At 47.9% G+C, this 20,600-nt stretch overlaps 1 protein-coding gene across 4 annotated transcripts in view; it reads right to left on the bottom strand.

Annotated features, from left to right (window-relative positions):
* INPP4A (inositol polyphosphate-4-phosphatase type I A) overlaps positions 1–19,489 on the bottom strand; it is a 1,119,411-nt gene extending 1,099,922 nt beyond the window's left edge. For all 4 annotated transcript variants that reach the window (XM_086934219.1, XM_086934220.1, XM_086934221.1 and 1 more), the window contains exon 1: positions 19,278–19,489. The gene's annotated coding sequence lies outside the window, so the exon portion shown is untranslated. The remainder of the gene's footprint in view (positions 1–19,277) is intronic.
* Between the last annotated feature and the right edge of the window lie 1,111 nt (positions 19,490–20,600).

Raw genomic sequence — 20,600 nt, 5'->3', positions numbered from 1 at the left:
ACTAGTCCCCAGGCACCACCTGCTTCTCCCTGGGGTCTGTTGCTATTATCTCAGTGTCAAAACATTACGTTTTCCCGCTCAATTTCTGATACGGTCAAACTCCATTTTGTTTTCTGTCCTCCATTTTGTTTGCTACATATTGCCATGTGCTCGCCATGTGGTGAGTCCTACCTCTTCGCTAGTCACCACTAGGATCTGCCCAGCAACAGTCTATAAATAGCCCTTTGTGCGTCTAGCGCATGCTCAGTAGAAGTCACATCTGTATTTGATTAGCATAGATAGGAATGTGCATTTTAGGGGGCCTCAAGAACCGTTAACTCCACCCATGTATTGATCATGTTCAGAAATGTCCATATATGGTCGTAAATCATGTCTTGAGTTGTACCCGCCTACTTATGAGCCCCTTCTTTGTGTATAAAAGGGGACTGTGTACTCGAGTTCTTTGTGCTACCTTGTACAATGCTGTAGAGTGTTGTGTGGGCCGTAGGACCACCTTTAAAGGTTTATGTTTTTGTATTTCCAGTTTCCGTGCCAAATTCTTTGTGTAGTCTGAGGACTTTGTGCTCAGAAGGGCGAACCCTTTGCACTCGCAGGCCTTGCTGAGGCCTGTACTCATCAGAGTGAAACAGGGATCTCTGCTTTCCCATCTGATTTTTAACCGCTTCGCCGCGGCGCACATTCCCCCGCTGTGCGGGCGCAACCGTCCGATGCACACGCCCACCGCAACGGCAGACAGCCGGGGCTGTCCGACGCATGGAAGAGGTTAATTTGTATGTGGTGCCGCTGGCCCATTTCAGTCAATCTTTTCGGCCTATCTACACTTATGTTTGCAGATGATATGTAGATCTTATTTATGGGTGATGGAGATCCTAGCTTGAGAGGAGCACATTTACAGAATTGTATCAAATGTCTAAGGCTGAATGTCACAAATGCACCTTAAACTAAATGGAGAAAAAACGAAATGATATCCCCCTTATGGCAACCGTCTGCTGGAATCATGCATTCTTGCCTTCGCTTGGCCAAAACCCCACCCCTGTTTGCATTGTAATAAATATGAGGATTGAGATTAAGATCGATTAGATAAATTGATGTAAATGTATGCTTTTCCCAACTGCAAACACAAACAAATTACCTGTCTCTTCAACTTACAGCAAAGGCTACAGTTTATGAATGGATATGTGACTGCCAGGTTGGATTACTATAACTATGTATTAGGAACAGCCTGCAAAATGTCTAAATAAACTGCAAATGGTTCACAACGTGGCAGCCACATTGATCATAAACAAGAAATATGAGTCAATATCTCATGTGATAGCAAAATTGCATAGGCTTCAAGTCAATCAAAGGATAATGTTCACATCCTTATACCTGGTATACAAAGTGCTTCATGATCGATGACAAAGCATTTTGACTGAAAAACATACGTTTTTGAGGCCAAGATACAGCCTGGAATCAGTGAAGGCCCATTTACTTAATGCTCCGGATTTCGATGAGTCACCCTATGCAGGAGATCATTTTTAGTGGCTGCAGCTAAGTTTATGTAACAATCTCACAATGAAAGTGCAAAAGGAGAAATCATTGCTAAAGTTTAGTAGGCTTTAAATAACTTGGCTATTTTCTGCTTTTTAGTCTATAGGTTTCTGATGCCTATTATTGAGACACCCTCTTTAACCTCATCGATACACTCAACGTCACTCAGTCACACAACCAACACACTCCAAAGGCCACATTCTCAATCTTGTCTTCCCAACATCACCAACAATCCAAATGCAATGTTTTAGTGGGGTTTCAAAACAATTGTTATGGGGTGGTTGGAGGTTTTGAGAGTGGTGATCAGAGGTACAGGAATTCAGATGAGAAGTTAGCCAGAATTGCCTTACTCAAAGTTCCTCAATAAAGTTACTGTCGGCACGCACAGTTTGTTTCCTTTTAAAATACATTGATCTCCCTCCTATTGGTAAATTTCAACAGAGTAAACAGCGGCAACAGACTGCACATTAGCTTTATTTCTGGGGAAATATTAAAACGTATGGATTGCATTCAAAGTAAAACAATCAAGTGAAATAGCCACTGACAAGCTATGCACCAGCATTGATAATGATCGAGCTGAGTTTAAACTAACAAATTTCATGACAAAAGAAATGATTATGACAACATTTTAAACAAATTATGACAAACGTGTGTTAAGTTCCACGTTTTTGAAAACGGCATACAACCTTGATTCAGATACTGTATCGTAAAAAAACATGCAGATGGGAGAATAATTTGAGATATATTATGTGCGTACTTTCAATAGATGTGTTTATTAGATGAGTACTAATGGGTTTGATTTTCATGATTATGAAGGTTATAATAAGATTAAAGAAAATAAATGTGTAGTAGTAGATCGATTTTCACCTAAAAAGTATGGAATTTTTATTTCATGTTGTACATGTGCACCGAAAATGACAAAAGAAAAATAGGTGCTACATGAGTATGCTTAAAGGTGCCTTTGTGAAACTTCTTTTAACATACGTTTTATACATGTAATCATTGAATAGCACTCAAACATAAGATTAATATGCATGTTCTTATAAGTGTCACAATGACATTTACAAAATGTTACGAGTACACTATACTTACACGTATTTATTATGATTAGAAATTAAATGTTTACTAACTTCTTCTGAAGTTAATATGATAGTTTCGAATTAGTGTGCGGTTCAAAATTTAACATGGTTATTGTTGAATATTAAATTAATTTCATGTAGGCTCATAATTTACTTCTTCTTCCAGTGAAGTCTCAGACTGAATATTTCGAAGTGCATGGAAAGAAAATCACTATACTTGCAAATTGTATTTTAACCAATAACTGTTTCTTTTAAGATCTTTTGGACAGAAGGTGCAATTTTAACAATCTTGCAACATCCTAGAACAGCTGCTTGGGAAAGCGTATTGTTGACCTTTAGCAATGCTCTTCTGAAATATCCCATTGTTCAGTGTGTCTTATGCCTACGTAACTAAAGGAAACTGCGCAATTGATTAAATTATTTTTTCCAGATTTGTATCTTGTTTCGTGCTAAATCACCCTCATTTGATTCTGGACTGACCAATGGAAACTAAGTGGTCTGACATTTTTGGCGATGCCAGTCACCCCGGAAACTTAAAGAATATAATTTCTCACATTTTGGAACAGCGCTGGCGTGACGGCTTGGACATCTGAGTACTGAAGCAACTTGTGATGTAACACTGCGATTTGCCACAAACTGATGTACTAGCGCAGATTGAACCTTTTCGGCTGAAGGGCTCACGTCATGCTGCTGTGACTTTGCTGTTGCAGTGATAGACTGGGACAGATTGCTGTCTAGACAAACTGGTTTCTTGGAATTTACTGAACTTTCCTGAGGGTTTGTAGGAGGCTCAACTGATTTCCTATAGACATATACGTTGTACGAGTCCAAATCTGCTGAGGAAGATTTTTTCCTGGTTATCCCTGAATCCCAGAGGCGTGGTATTATTTCATTAAATCTTTACTGATTTGATAAGAGTTGTATGCCATTTTATTTTAACGATAATGTACTTTATCTACAAATGAATAACTAAACTTTGAAATGTAAACTAAATTCTGTTGATTCTGCCTCATCATTTCGTTGTGGGTAAATCATTTGGTTTTGAATCATTTATGGTTACTACTGAGTATTTCTGACTGTAAGAAGTTTAATTTGAAGCGAACAATTATCCTATTCCTCATCCTAATTGGATAATTGCTGATCCTCAAAATATCTAGTCCCTTTCAGCACAGAACAAGATCTATCAGGGGACCAAGTGAATGTAATAGGTAGCAAGAAGTTAAGACCAATAGAAGTAACAATCGTTTTTAGGATAATATTAGGACCAGCTAACACTACACCAATTACTAAGTCATTAGTGGCAAACTCAAGATGGTCACAAAAGGACATTCAAAATTAACACTGTGTGGGCACCTCAGAACAGAGCTTTCAGCTCAACTGTTGCATTCCATATGCGGCTCCTGGTGACTGCCCATGTAGCAGAGCTCAGTCACCTGGCAGCCAACAAAACGAATCCGTTCCATCTGAATGCATTTTTGGGGGAAGGAACCACAAATCTGAACCATGGTGACAGCACATGCAAACTCTGGCTCAATGATCAATGCTGAACCCCAAGATTAATGCAACAATAATAGTGGTTGTTCGGCTCGACGAATGAGTGTTTCGTTCAGTCCCTAGAAAGAGGCTCATCTTTCAGGTCCCTCCTGCTCTACTGCTATTCTTGACAAACAATTACATTTTTCTACAAGTTGAAGCTTGCCTCTATGTTCGGCACAGCTCTGAGAGGGGGCGGGACGCCAGGTTGTCCAGGTGCGTAGTGTGAGTGTAACGGTATGATGCAGCTCTCGTAGATTAGCATGACTCTGTATTCTCGATCAGGTACAATGAGGGGTTTTCTTTTATTTTTTGTCATTGTTGCGATTTGATGGTTGTTAAATTGTAGCGGTTGTAATGAGGATTCTGCCTGTTATCACTCCATATGTGACGGAACTGTGCAACATGCTTATTTTTTTATTGCATTTCTTTTGGTTTGTATGTAATTGTCTCTTTTTTGGGGGGAAAATTAAAAAAATTAAAAATACAAATAAAAATTAAAAAAATGTGGAGGCGTGGCTTCGAGGGCGAAGATGGCGGGCGCGGCTCTGTAGAGCTCCTGCCAGCCCGTTCTTTATCCGCTAATTTATCCTGGCCCTACCTCTTCTTCCCCCATCTCTGCTAGTGCAGGAGTTTACTGGAGTCCAGAGGATCCCGGTGGTGTGCTTCTTCGAGCCCCGGGCACCCGCTGGCGTAACCATCGAGGGCCGTCCATTCTGGGCCTACTTGCCGCGTGGCGAGCCGGGGCCTCGATTTTTCATCCGCCCGCTGGTGGCGCCACGAGGCCGGCTGGGTCTCCGTCATCTTGGCCCGCGCTGTCGGGGCGGAGTCACTGGAGCCGGAGTCAGGGGCTCGTGACCGTGCCCGGCGGAGAGGGGTCCCGGCACGTCGATGGTGGGGACCTACAGCGTATCCTGCTTGCCCCGTCCTGTCTCTAGAGGGGCTGAGGCGTGCCCGGAGACGGAGGATCCGGCGTTGGGCCCTGGCCTGGTGGCCCCGGCGCCTCGGTGGAAGGAGGAGCCCCCCTTCGCTCCAGGGTCTGCATTCTCTCCCGACCACGTGGGACGGCCTGCACCTGTATCCGTCCCTCCGGTGACCCGTAGCGGATTCTTTCCATCGGTCCGCCCCATCGGCGGCCATGACGAGGGGCAGAGGCGGCCTCAACGCGGCCACGACGGGACCCATCGACAAATTTACTGGCCCGGGGAATGGTGCTGGAGCGGCCGGGGGGAGTCAGACGGCCGGCCCGGACAATGCAGCATTGCTCACGGCCATCACGCAATCCCGGGACATGTTGGACGCAAAGATCGGCGCGGTGGGCGCCGCGTGATGTTGCTGCGCCAAGACCTCCGCAATGCGGTGGCCCGCATCACAGAGACAGAAACCCGGGTCACGACGGTGGAAGGCGATGTTGATGCCCTGAAGAAGAGGGTCGCCGATCTGGAACAGACGCAGCGGAGCCTAGCGCTCCGGGTGGAGGACGCCGAAGGGCGGGCACGGCGAAATAACCTCCGCTTTGTGGGCTTTCCGGAGGGATGCGAGAAGGGGCCTATGGACGTCTTCCTTTCCCGGTGGCTGGAGAGTTGGCTGCCCCCGGACGTCCTATCAAACTGTTTTGTGGTGGAACGAGCCCACCGGGCCCTAACGCAGAAGCCTCCGGCTGGAGAGCGGCCTCGCCCGATCATAGCCCGGATCCTGAACTACCACGACAGAGATGTCATCCTTCGAGAGGCGAGACTCAAGGACACCCTGCAGTTCGATAATTGCAAAATCATGATTTTCCCTGACTATACAAAGTTGGTTCAACAGCAGCGACACTCCTTTCTGGCGGCCAAGGCCAGGCTCCGGGGCCTGAAACTCCAGTACTCCCTGCTGTGCCCGGCCCGCCTTCGGGTCATCTACAACTCAAGGACACACTTCTTTGATACCCCGGAGGCCGTCTTTGCTTGGACTGACGAGGCGGTCCGGCTTCGCTCACATGTTCAGCCGGGGCTCCACTCAGGCTCTTCCCGCAGTTCTTCTCAGGAGCGGGGCGAACAGCGGGCCAAAGGGAAGCGGCACCGCAAGTCCCGATCGAGGCGGAGATCCCTGTCTCGGGACCCTCTTTTGGGCGACACGCAGCCGGAGACGGATCATTCTGGCGGGGGTCGTGACTCCCAACGGCTGACCCTTGATTTCTACTTCTCGTTTGGGGCCACCTGCTGACACGGCGGATTGCTGTTCAACGGTCCAGGCCGGATCTGGTGCAGTATTACTTGGCCTTTACGGGCCTCAGCGGGACTCCTGTGGACCAATGCACTGTATTTGCGATGTTATTGATGATGCTTATTGGTGGGGGGGGGGGGCGTATTTGGTGGGCTGCCTCCTGCTGTTGGGGTTGGGGAGGCTCGTGTTTTGGGGTGTGTGCTTGGTTAGTACTTGAGGGTTAAGTGGGATCCATTGGCATGCCTAACTTTTGGTGCTCTGTTTTGTGCCTAAACTACCGTATGCCGCGACAGGTACTTCATTGTTTCTCGAGGTATTGGGGTGGGGGTGGGGGGTCTGGGATGGTTTGGTGGTGTGTTGGGGGGGTTGGCAGTGTGGGGGTGAGGGAATTGGGGTACTGTCCTTTGGGGTGCACGTGATCTTTCTGACCTATGCTACTGTGGGGGTTGGGGCCAGGGCCGGGGTGAGTGGGGTTTGATGTATCGAGATGATGGCTGACGTCCCTCGCTTGGCGCCTACTGGCGCCGCTATGCATATTCTTAGCTGGAATGTCCGGGGTCTCTTGGATAAGATAAAACGGGGAGCGGTACTACGCTGGGCCAAAAGGGATCTTGCAGATGTGCTCATGCTCCAAGAAACGCACATGCTAGGTACGAAGGCCCTCAGTCTCCAGCGCTTTGGTTTCCACCAGGTGTTCCATGCCGGGTTTGCCAGGGGCTCCAGGGGGGTGGCTATTCTTGTTCATAGGCGCCTGGCGTACACACACGAGCGCCAATGGCTTGACCCTCAGGGGCGCTTTGTGTTCATCCAGGGGAGAGTTGGTGTGGAGCCGGTGGTGTTTGGGTGTGTGTATGCTCCCCCCCCTCTGCAATGGGCTTTGGCTGAACGGTTATTCGCTTTATGGGCTGAACTCCCTGATTCTTTGGCGGTGATTGGCGGCGATTGGAATGATGTTGTGAATGTGGCTGTGGACCGGCAGCGGAGGCTCAGGGTGGCGCCTGTCCCCACTCCTACGCGGTTGGGCGCTATGTTGGATGTACTGGGTTGGGCTGATGTATGGCGGCATTTACATGCGGGGCGCCGCGAGTACACTTACGTCTCAGCGGTTCATGGCTCCCTTTCGCGCCTGGACTATGTCTTCGTCCCACGGGCCTACCTTGCCAGAGTGAAAGGGGCGGCGATACGGCCTCGCGGGTTCTCCGACCATTCCCCGGTGGCGGTCCAGATAGACCTGCATAGACCGCGCCAGCCCTTCCGATGGCGGATGTCCACGTGGCATCTGCAGCGACCAGACTACTCCCAGCATATTCGTGGCGCTATTGCCCAGTACTGGCAAGATAATCTAGATGTGGGGGTGGACGCGGTGACAGTTTGGGAAGCCATGAAACCCACACTGCGGGGTGTCGATCTGGCTTGGTGCACGTCGGCTCGCCGGGCACGGTTGGAGGGCATAGCCGCGGCGGCGGAACGGGTGGAAGAACTAGAGGCGCGCCACAGAACTGCGGCGGATGACATCTCCCTGCGACAACTCCTGCAGGCGCAGCAAACGCACTCTTCAGTCTTATTGAATGAGGCTCGACAAGCGTGGCTGGCCACCCGTAGCCGGGTATATCAGTGGGGCGATAAATCATGCACGATGCTTCATCGGCTATGTCAACAAACCTTGCAGCCCCTTACGCTCCCAGGCCTTGTGGACGCTGCGGGTGTGGCTATTACAGACCCGGCTACTCTGGCCGCAAGCTTTGCGCATTACTATAGGGGTCAGTACGCCTCCCGGGAGACTCTCGCTCCCGCTGCCATAGCCGACTATCTTGCCTCGGTCCCCCCGGCTGCGGTGTCTGATGAGGTGCGGGACGCTCTCGACCTCCCCCTGACGGCGGAGGAACTTGGGGACGCGCTGGGTCAATTGAATGTGGGCAAAGCACCTGGACCGAGCGGCTTCCCCAGTGAGTTCTATCGAAAATTCCATCTGCAGCTATAGCCGCATTACCTACGTGCATTGGAGACAGCGCGTGGGCAGGGCCGCCTCCCGCCGGACTGGCGGCATGCCGAGATCGTTGTATTCCAGAAGCCGGGGCGACCCCCGGACCGCCACGACTCCTACCGACCTATCTCCCTTATTAATTTTGAGGCCAAGCTCTTGGCCAAAGCACTCGCGAACCGCCTGCTTCCCCACATCGCTGCCCTCGTACATCCTGATCAGGCTGGCTTTATGCCGCGCCGGGCGACGCGGCACAACATTCGGCGGGCGCAGGCGGCGATTGATGCTATCGGTGCTTCAGAGGACCAGGCGGCGTTGTTGCTGGCCGACATAGACAGCGCCTTTGACTCAGTCAGTTGGACCTTCCTATTCACTCTTCTACCGCTGTTGAACCTTGGCCCGATTTTCATCTCCTACGTCCGCTTGCTCTACACGGAGGTTACTGCCTCGGTGCGGATCTCGGGGGCGGCCTCGGCACGATTCCCGGTTACCCGGGGCACACGCCAGGGGTGTCCACTCTCTCCCTACCTATTTGCGCTGGCCATGGAGCCGCTGGCTGCTAGGGTCCGCGCTGACGCGCTGTATCGGGGCTTCGTCTGGAGCTCGGACCACACGGACCGCATTGCTTTATATGCGGACGACGTGCTATTCTTTATGACCGACCTTCGAGTTACGGGCCCCCGGGTTCTGGAGCTGATGCAGGGCTTCGGCCAGGCGTCGGGACTCTATCTTAACCCGCGCAAATCGACTCTCTGGGTGCTGGGTGATGGCGCGGTGGACCTTCCATGGGCAGCATCCCTTCGGATGGCAGTGGAGGGGGTGAAATACTTGGGAGTTTTTCTCTCTGCCTCGCCTACGGAGGCATGGGGCCGGAACATTCAGCCGGTCTGGGACCGGGTCCAGCTGGACATCAAAACGTGGACACGTATGCCCCTTAACATATACGGCCGGTCGGCCATTTTCAAAATGGTGGCCTTGCCTTGTCTTCTTTACCAGCTGCAGAATCATCCCTACTCGATTGACCCGCAGTGGTTTCGCAGTTTTGACTCAGTGTTAGGCAGGTTCTTGTGGGCTGGAGGTGCCTCTAGAGTGGCGCTCCGTACGTGCTTCCTCTCTACCTACTGCGGTGGCTTGGCTACCGCGGATATGCTGTCCTACTATCAGGCCTCCCATCTCCTGGTGCTCAATGAGTGGTGGTATGGGGACCGTAGTGACCCGGCCTATGCCCTGGAGCACATTCTGATGGGCGACGCCTCCCTCCACACTCTGCTGTACTCGGCCAGGAGGAGACGATTGCTCCCCCGCATTACCGAGTTAGTGTTTGCCGTTTGGCGGAGGGCTCTACACCGCATGGGGTGGTGGGGCAAACTTACGGCGGAGACTCCGCTGTGGCGTAACGGCCTGCTGCCGGCGCTGGCGTCGCTGCAGGGCTTTGACGGCTGGGACGCAATCGGGGTTTCGTCCCTGGGGCATGTCCTCTCCGGCACCACTCTTAAATCCTTTCAGGAGCTCAGCACTGAATTCAACATGCCCAGGTCCCAGTTCTTTCGCTACCTCCAGTTCCGCCACGCCCTTACTCCTAGCCTGGTAGGACTGGAGCAGCTCCCAGACTTCAGTCCCATAGAAGCAAAGCTGTTTATGGGTGACTTGGGTGACAAAAAAGTCTCCCAGATCTACCGATCCCTGGTCACGCACTGCTCCCCCTCGCTCTCGACACTGAAGGCCCTATGGGAAGCCGATGTCGGCCCCTTGGACGAAGACGATTGGCGCGAAGCCCTGGAATCCCCCCGGGGGATGGCCATTGCAGTCCGCCTCCGCTTTATTCAATTCAAATATCTGCACCGAGCTTATTTTAAGAGGGAGCGACTGTGGCGGGCGGGTCTGATTGCCAACCCGGAGTGTCTGCGGTGTGGTTCAGAGAGGGGCACCCTCCTTCATACTGTATGGTCTTGTGAGCGGTTGACTCGGTTTTGGGCCGGGGTTTGGGATTGCCTGTCTGAGGTGCTGGGATGGGATCTGCCCCGTACGCCCCGGTTGGGCCTTCTGCATGTGTTAGAAAATATTGGGGGCAACATCTACAAGCGCCACCTACTGCTGTTGGGACTGGTGGTGGCAAAGAGGGACCTGGCGCAGGCCTGGAAAAGCGAGCGAGCCCCTCCCCTTAGTGCCTGGAAGGCGGGCCTGGACTTCATCATGGGACTGGAGCAGCCTGTTTTTGAGGCTCGGGGGTGCCCCCGCAAGCATTTCAAAATATGGAAACGGTGGGCGGACTATAGGGGCCTCCCCCTCGACCCTCCTATGGACATGGACGATGCATTGCCTCAAGATGTGGGCCCTGCACCTTAGGCCGTTGGGCGGCCCCGCCTATGTACATCTTCTATTCTGGTTGCTTAATGATCACGTGCACAGGGTTAGGGTGGGATAAGGGGTGGGCAGTAGTTGGGGATTGGGGGGAGTTCTGGGGGGTTGGTGGGTGGGTGTGTGTTCTGAGTTTTTAAAAATTGCTGTACACGAGGGGTTCGATGCCATAAATGTGCCTTTTCATACTCGCTGTTGACAGTCTCCTCCTGATTGTGGAGGGCTGTGCCTGCACTTGATTGACCCTCTAATAAAAATGGTTTTGGAAAAATAAAAAAATGTTACGGCGCAGCTACATTTAATCTGTGCTTTAGTAGCAGTGCAGGCTGAAGTGGGGCTATACGACTCACAAGGAAGGACTTTCAAACCTGACCCTCACACTAGGCAAATACAGGGTCAGTTTCTTGACCAGGGTGAAGAAGAAACAAGTCCAATTTAGAGGCTTTATGCAAAGGGTTCTTGAAAGATCTGTACTGCTGGTGGGGATGCAGGAATGGGAAACAAAAAATGAGCTGTATTTTATTACCTGGAGATTTGTAATCAAGATCACTTCATTCCCATTTTATTAAGCACATGTAATAATCCATGGATGTCAATTCAAGTGTTTCCGGGAAGCTCCGAGTGAAATGTGCCTCATTTTATAGTACACATGGTTATATGACACCTCCTTGTTTGAAGACCCTACCCAGTGGCATACAACTGGGAATAGACTGGATTTGTAGACTGTCACCTCTACACTTTTGTGAGGAATTATTGGGCTTCTAACAGGTTTTGGAGCAGTCTCTATTCCCTCCTTCGGCAGAGAAAGGCCATTCTTGATAACGCTTAGGACAGACACCTCCTCACCACAAATATTATAGATTGGTCTCCTGAATTAACATTTAATGTGTTTAAGTCCAGGGAGGAACAAATCAGCCTTTTCTTCTCCATAAAAAGCTGCAATCAGCACAGAAGAAGAGTTGTGTAATTTGTGGGAGCATTACATTTACTCTTTAAACTACAATACTAGTTTAACAAAAGATCAAGAATCAGGGTCGCCATTAATAAGCATTCCAACTACACCAGTTGGGGTATGAACACAAACGGCATGTCAACTGGCATGCAGTTATCTCCAGAATATCCCTCCCCAACAGCTGCTTAACTAGTTCCCTTCATACAAGTGTGGGTGTGAAAGCGAAGGACTTGGAGGCCACAGCAGATGCAGACTTTTGCACATCTCAGAACAAGCGATGCATTGGAGGCCTGTGAGGATAGAAGGTAATGTATAGCTTAATAAGGAGGATGTAAGCAGGTGGGATTCCAGGTTGACCGATGTAGACGCCTGGGTGCAGATTAGTTACTTTTCAAGAGCATGAATGCTTGTGAACTAGAACGTTCCATTGATTTCAGTCCTTATCAAGTTACCATGCTGTGGGGGCAATGAGGTAGCCATAATTTATTGCAATGTAGACCTCGACAGGCCCAGCAAGCCCTCTACCTGATGGAAGAACAAACCCCAGTAGACAGAAGGGTAGAAATGCCAGGAGCTAGACCTTGTTGAGCCACTGACAGCCTGATGCTCACTGTCTCTGGCTGTCAGCAGACCATCATCGCAAAATGTAAAGGATGGTGGTTTTGTGGGACCCAGATCTATGAATTCCTTTGGGTAGGCAGTAGATGGGTGATGCGCAGTAAGTCACCAACCCCACGGGTGAATTTTGGCCATCCAGTGGGATTTTACCTTTAACTCAGTGCTCTTAAATGTTGTTCCATTACAATTCTTGTAAGCCCTGTATTTTCGAGTATTTCAAGCACAGTTCATCCCTTAAGTGGACCTATGAGTTATTTAGGTGGAACCAGCCTTCGGCCTCTTCACATGAGGTACTTGCAACCTCACCATTACTTGTGCTACTATTCAGATTAAGTGTGAGACACTTCAAAATATATACTACTACAGACGGATTAGGTGCCCTTTCCATGGTGTCAGGGAGAAAGAATGTTAGCAAAAAAAATGCTTGAATTACAGATTCTTGTTTGTGACGATCAAAATGAATGATTATTTGTTCCCTGGGTGAGTGTTGATTAAAACTTTCCAGAATATAGCGCTAAGTCAGCTGTGCATGTTTAATTTCTTCGCCAGTGTGCAGCTCGCAGGGAAGGTTTTCTGGTGCCACTGTTCAGGGTAGAACAAACCCAGAATTTACATATGTTTGATGTTAGAATATTGATAACAAAATACTACCCAACACAAATATTGTGTCCTAAATATCATGTACACAAATATTGCTCCACTGGGTGAAGATTTTCAATTTGTATCTTCAATGTGGAGATATTTTTGGGATCGGTATTTAGGAAACTATATTTTTGGTAGATGATATTTAAACCATGGTATCATAGTACCTGATCCATATACATATATAACAATATCAATTTCAAAACTAAAGCAGGAATGAACTTCTTCAAGGTGCGTTGCAAGTTTTCTTTTATTGATGTTTTTGATCCATTTCAATATATCGTGCATAATGCATTGCCCACGACCCTTTGTCTATATATAGTACATATGCATCCAGGACTAAGACCGGAATTCACTCTTGTACGGGTTAATGTCAGGTGATAAATAAACAAAGTTATGTCCCCTGACGGGGTGCATAGTGCTTAAGTGAGGAGGAGAGGACAGAGGGAGTAAGGCTTACACCATCATCATAAGCAGCACCAAATGCTGCTCAGAACCACCGAAAGGAAGACACGATTGCACAAGCATGTGGTCTTAACCACATTCTCTTCAGTTCTGAAGCACAATTGCAGAATGTGTGAGAAGCGCGCCCAACTGCTGAAGTTTCAATTTCTCTTCATTGCCTCGGCTTTACCGGAGTTCATTACATTACATTTTTGTACAAGTATGACAAATGCATTTCCTTTACAAGAATTCAAGCTCAAATACAAAACCAAAATGTGGAAAGTTTTGACTGGCTTTACAGACCACAAAGAATCTCTACATGGTCTGGTAATCTGCCCCCTCCTACCCCCAGCATAGGAACATGCAAGTGACTGAGTACAAGTAAAAATAGCAAACTCTTTGTCTGTCAACTTTCCACATTCAGTAGTAATGGAGTGGATGACATATACCTTCTTTTGTCATAGAGCTCCTTCAAAAAGAGAGCTGTGATGCACAAGATATGGATAATTTTAGGATCTGCATAAGGAAGGGAAGAGAGCCGAAAGCCCGTAGTACTTAAGGGATGTTCTGGGTTTCTCTCCTTGGAGAAGAGAGAGGGCCACCAGCACTTCTCTGACAGTTGAAATGCTGCTTCCCCTGAAGCATGAGTGGATCAGAAGAAGATCCCAGATCGTAGTGACAAACATGAACTTGAGATTCCTTAGACATGCAGGCAACATGTAAGGGGTTCACACATGCTGTCACATGCATGCCTGTGTTCTTCACCAGGGAGTAAATTGAAAGTGAATAACAACACCATTAAAGGATATCGTTTCCCATAACTAGATTGTGTGCCTATAACAGAGGGGACTAACATTTCCCACATACCCAGAGCAGGGTGCAACGATGGAGGCCTCCCTATTTTTAGGGGTGGGTTATGTTGAGGGATAGGTATTTGTTGGAAGCTGGCTCTCTATATAGTGTAAAGAGAGGCACACTGTGCAGAGTCCAGTGAGTCCCCGATTGGTTGACAGAGGCAATGGTGTGGCCGAGCAGTTAGGCCTATCAGAGGGTAGTGCTACATGGTTACATAAAAGCGGAGGTTAGAGTACAATTGTGAAGTTACGCATTATGTAACAACAGTACAATTGAGACTGGGATGGGTATTGGTGAATTATATGTAGCGGTGTGTTTTGAATAACAAGAACTTGTGCTTGATTCTTTTGTTCTTGTTCATTTTAAACTTCTTTAAATCCCCCCTCTGTATTTGTCTTTTTACCCACATATTTGAAAGGTTTTATTTGAAGTTGAATATAACGCGAACATGACCCTTGTGGGTATCAGAGAGCTTTACAAATGATGGATAGCAGAGATTAATAGAACCCATGGTGTCATAAACTAGAACAGTACAGGATAAGCAAACACCCCAGAAGAGGGTGTTGACCTCTCAATGTTAAGACAGGTAGATAAGAAAAAGACAATAGCATGGCAGGCAAGTATTAATAACAATTACATAATCTAGAACAGTACAGGCTAAGGCAACACCCCAGATGAGGGTGGTGACACCTTAATGATAAAAACAGATAAATCAGAAAAGGCAATAACATGACCAGAGAGAAATAATCATGCCGTCATAATCTAGAACAGTACAGGATCAGGCTACACCCCAGACAAGTGAACTTAAAACAAAGAGGTATAACGTGGGGACTAATAATAACGCCTCAAGTCTATCCCAATGAGGACACAAATTAATCACTGGTCAGAATTATACCTATTACCAAATTATTATTTTACATTACCAGCCAAGAAAAGCTAAATGACTGGTACACTTATTACTTATTCCTGAAAATACTTACACATATTGATACATACACATCTATACACAATGAAACAAATTACAATACATTTTTAAATAAACACAAACAATTATCTTTATTGTGTGATTATGAACAGGCACTATCATATTTAACCATTGGACTTCAGTCTTCCATGTATTTGGAAATGATGTGGCTGTATTAAAAATAACACAATATACAGTCCACAGTTAGGAGGTAGTCTTTCTTGGGTCAGATAAAGATGGTGTAACTACAATGCAGAAACCGATAGCATAACCAGATAGAAGTAATCCTTAGTGTAGTTGGCGAGTCATAATATGCTTGGAAGGAGGAAATCTTAGGGTCTAAGGCAGAAATGTGAACATAAATATTAGTTTCACTTATTTCTTGAAAGAGAACTATTGCTTACTTCTCTCCATATAACTCCATTGTTCTACAGAGCGGAAACAAAATCGCTGCTACACAATCGGAGAAGCACTCACCCACGACATCAAACTCTTCCTGTACTCTACCAACCAAACACAACAAATGAAGTAGTCTTTTACTCGTCCACCAACAAGTTCTGTGGAGCCTCGTCAGGAATATAAGGCGCTATACAAATGCTAAAATACAGTACATTCTCAACATGGAAAACAGGAGAAGGCGTTCACCGTCTTAGGCGCAGGTTGACCTCTCCTGTTCGCAGCCCAGCTTGAGCCACTCCTGACTGTTCCTAATTGAACAGGAAACTAAGGGCCAGATGTACAACCGGGGAATTTAGCGACTCACAAATTGCGCTTAATTGCGAGTCGCAATTGACATGCCTCATCGATATTCATGAGGCACTCGCAATTTGCGACCCTATTAGGAATTGCTGGCCCTCCCAGGTATGGTGGCCTGCAGGGCTCAGCAGACCTCCATGTCTGAGGCTGCTTTCCAATAAAGCAGGTTTTTTTTATGCAGCCAGTTTTCCTTAAAGGAAAACGGGATGCATTTAAAAAGAAAAATGAAATGTTTTTGTTTCATTTTTTAAGGGCAGGTAGTGGTCCCTGGGAGCACTGCCTACCCCTAAAAAATATTTTCTCCTGCATTTGCAAAGGGGAAGGGGTCCCCTCGGGACCCCTTCCTATTTGCAAGTGCATTACCACCCTCTTGAAGAGGGCAGTAAATTACAAGTGTTTTGCGACTTCAACTGAGGTCGCAAAGCTTTCTTACATAGGGTAGCGAGTCGCAATTAGGAAGGGATGCCCTTAGAACGCCCCTTCCTAATTGCAAGTCGCAAATCCTATTCAACGACTCGCAAATAAATTGCCACTTGCTAAATAGGGTTTGTACATAGCCCTATTAGCTTTTGCATGCGCAAACGGATCGCTAAGCTGTTTGCGCATGCAAACGAGGGTCGTACATCTGGCCCTAGAGCCGGTCCTTTTGATGGACATCGTCCTTCAAGAACGCAAGGGGTGCCCACGATTGCAATCATTTTTATTACGTTTTTTGATTCCCAACACAGAAACGCTCACTCCGTGAATACATAAACTGTACTGCAGCACAATTCGAGTATTTACCTTCCCTTTCATATCAGCATAAACAAAATGCTGAGTTTGTTTCAAAGCACAGCCTCGTGTTTATATTGCTTCCTGATACAGGAGGGCGTCATTTCCCCTGACTTTCTCACCCTTTAGACAGGGTTTCTTTAGCGTTAATGAGGGAGGCCCGGCTATCTCTGCACACCCATGGTGTTTGACAACGAAAAGGCATGTCAGGCGCATTAAAGCATGGCCTTCACTCTTTGGACTGGGGACTCTCCGTGGAGGGAAAGTACAGTTTCTCTAAAAGTGTTTTCAGGAGAAAGAACAGTGAACAAAGGCGCATCTGGGTGGGCAGTGAAAAGAATATTACACATGCACGATCTCATGTCCCACAACAAGGACTGTCTAGTCGAACCGAAATGAGTTGTTTGGTAGAGTGTGATGGGGGAAGCAACGTTACACAGTAAATGTTAAATGAGGACATTAATTGGGATAGCAGGCTAGACGTTTATCCTGACTAGAAACAAACCATCCCGGCTACAAAGAAACAACAGAGCATTTCTAGAACAACCTATTCCTTTCCGGCGCAGCGGAACTGCTAATGATTTCCTGGTAACAGCGCCACAACCAGCGAGTAAATGTGCATCTCCCAGCGCGCGCTTCATCCCGTCTCGAGTCTGCAGACGGGCTCGTGCCTTGCGTCATGACTTCCTGCTGCTGTCCACCCGAAGAGGAAAGGGAGAGAGTGAGAGAGCTTCTATGCAAAAGGAGCGAGTTGTTGGGCAGCCTGTCGTAGTTGCTTCTATAGGTCATTTGCAAAGAGAGAAGATACGTGGGCCACAGGGTGGCAGATCGTGTGCAAGATGACCTGGTCATCAGGACCTGTGCAGCAGGAGGTCACATACGATCATGTGTAAACGTAGCATGTCACTTCAGTCAGAGAAGTGAGACATTTTGTGAAAAATACACAACAGGGCCATGTGCAAGCTGAGCTCATTGCCTGTGCAACAGGCCATAAGCAGACGCCTGTCGCCATGGACATGTGCAGAAGACAGGCTGAAATAGATCTTACCAGAACCTCCAAGTGCAGTGAGAGAACAGGTGCTAGACAAGGTACATGTGGTCACTGGTATCCTGCTCAACAAGAAGCAAAGTGCCAGAAGAGCTGGCCTCTAGGAACTGTGCACAAAGAGACCATTTGCAAAGGGAGAATTTCACCTTGACCAAGTGTAAACAGAGCAAGTCACCGTGGCCTTATATAGCTCGAAACTGTAAAATATATCACCAAGACCCTGCCCAACACGAAAAAGAGCAACAGGCCTCAGTCATATGCAGCAAGCTATCAGGTGCCAGAGAAGCACGTCATCGTGGTGGCATTAGGGAAAAAACAAATCAACAAGGCCGGGCCAACACAATGTTATGCGTTAGGCAAGCAAGTTATTATGGCCATGTGCAGGAATCACAGAATACCAGCTACATGTGCAGGAAGAGCAGAGACGTGAGCAGTCTGTTCTCAAAGCATGTCATCAGAACCATGAACACAAAAAGATCAGGTCACCACGGCTATATGCCACAAGAAAATTAGTGCTCGGAGAGCAAGTAACCATGGCCTTGTGCAGCAAGAGACTGCAGAATGAGCTGCTCGCTGTAGATCAGCTGTGGATCTGGAACAACATGCAATAATGTTGTCCACTGCAAATTTTGGAAATAAGTCCCTAAAATACCCCCAATCCAACGTGGAACTACACTCATCGCCCAATCAAATCACCTCATATGAAAGCAAATGGGGCCAGGGCTAGATGGTATTTCCTATGCATCACAAGGGCTGCACAAGCCTATGTTGCGTGCCTGCCAAGATGTGCATGTCGCTATGGCACTGATGTAGCAGGAAAGAAATACTGTGGAAGACGAGCAGCTTGGTCGTCTGCAGGCTGGACTCAGCACCTGGAGTTTAATTTCTGATTCCCAAAACAAACGGTCTCTGTGAAGAAGAGGCGGGAAGGTGCTAATAATGCGTCCTGCAACCAGGACACGATCTGCAGAGAGAGGCGAGTCACTGGGCAGGGCAGCATCAGTAGGGAGAGAGGACAGGCTCCTTTAACCAGGAAGGCATCAGCACTCAGCAGGGTGGGAGCTTCAGCAGGGAGTAGTGGCTGTCAGTCAGAGAGAAGCATGCACATGGGGAGTTGATCATACGGGCCCTAAAAACACTTAGATAATTATACGAAGGACGGATGACTAGCAGCGTCGTGACGTAAACAGCACTTAGCAGCAGTTAAAGGTAAAGGATAGTGAAATAGCAGGGCTCGGAGCAGGTTCACATGCCTTCTCCTTAGGGATCAGACAACAGTGGGGGTTCCAGTCATATGTAGGCAGGTGCATTCAGCTGTGCTCATCTCATATAGTGCTAGCCTGTAGGCGTGTGTGTGTGTGTGCGCGTAGAGGCTGCACCCGTACTGCCCTTTCGATGCTAGATTGGGGGCGTGGGGGATTACTGAAAACATCAGTGAACCATGCCCCATCAATTACGTACGTAGCACGAGGGGCACTAACCGACACCGCCTTTTGCTGCACGTTTACACGACAGGAGCTGGACACAGCCCTGGCTCTTACCTCCTCCCGGTCACCGCCGCAGCCGACTCCTCGGGACTCTCTAGACGCCACCACGGCTCTCAGTAACCCCCGGACAGCACACAATGTCTGCGTCCGCCCAGTGTTGTGTCTTCTCCGCACCCAGTGTCCGCCGCCGAGGCTGCGTCTCTCCCCTGGCTCCACACTGAACAACAGCGCCGCTCGCCCCAGTGCGGAGGCCGAGCGGTGACGTCAGCCGGCGAGGCCCCGCCCACCGCACTGACAGGGCGGCCGAGGCTCAGGCACCCTGCAGGGCCTGGGCGCGCGCCAGCAGGGGCGCGCGGAGAGTTCGCACGGTGTCCGGAGGAGCTGGGCAGAGAGGCGCGCAGCCCCCCAAAGAGAGAACGTGATAAAGCCACACAAGGCGAGGTCTGAGGAAGATGTTATCTCTGTTGCAAGAAGTTCCACACGAAATCTTGCGCAAATTGCCCTATTCCTGCAGAACCCTGGGAAGCCAGCAGTCGTGTTAAAGCCGAGGAGAGTTCGCTCTGCGCTCTGCACAGAGATACATAACAACAATCCCTCAGCATAGCTGCCAATGTTTCAGACTGCTTAATTGTGAAATTTTTATAATTTCAGTGTAATTCTGAGTGACATTCAAAGACTGTGAGTGACACTTTCTCAGGAGCAAAATCAAGCTACGAAAACGAGGGGAACATGAATATCAGAAATTACACCAATTTGAGCAACCATGAATTCTAAGATCTTAAAACTGCTGCAAAGCACCAGAAATCGAAGGGCACTAACCTAGTTCAATTCAATTCAAATAATCTTTATTTGGATAAGAATATCCTTAAAAGTACAATTTGTCACCACCAAAACAGATACAATAAATGTTAAAAACATATAAATATACATTATCATCCAATACAATACACAATACAGATATAAAAAAAACCTGATAAAAAGGGTTGGATGGGCCTAAGGACTAGCAGCTTAAATGGCATTGTGCAAAATATAAATCGGAACAATTTTTGCAAATCAACCAAAGGTTTCAAGTAAAGTGCGATAATGTGCAGTCAGGCTTGGCAACGCAAACGATTTTAGATAAATCTGTGCAAAATCAGCAATAATTTACATGAAAATACATTGATATTCAATGAAGCAACGATATCTTCCGAATGGATCCCGAAATTATTATACACTTGGGCAACCTACCAAAAAGTTAAAATAAAGATTGAACAAAGTACTGGGTGCATACAACATTAAAATTCATACATTGAGGCACGAGAACGTACTGCAGCTTGGAGGAATGTGCTTACTCGAAAAATCAGATCATCGCTTCCTAGTTTTAGTATTTGAAGA

The sequence above is a fragment of the Lissotriton vulgaris genome, chromosome 8, assembly GCF_964263255.1.
Source record: "Lissotriton vulgaris chromosome 8, aLisVul1.2, whole genome shotgun sequence".
In the NCBI taxonomy this organism is placed as follows: domain Eukaryota; kingdom Metazoa; phylum Chordata; class Amphibia; order Caudata; family Salamandridae; genus Lissotriton; species Lissotriton vulgaris.
This window is presented reverse-complemented; position numbering and strand designations above follow the sequence as displayed.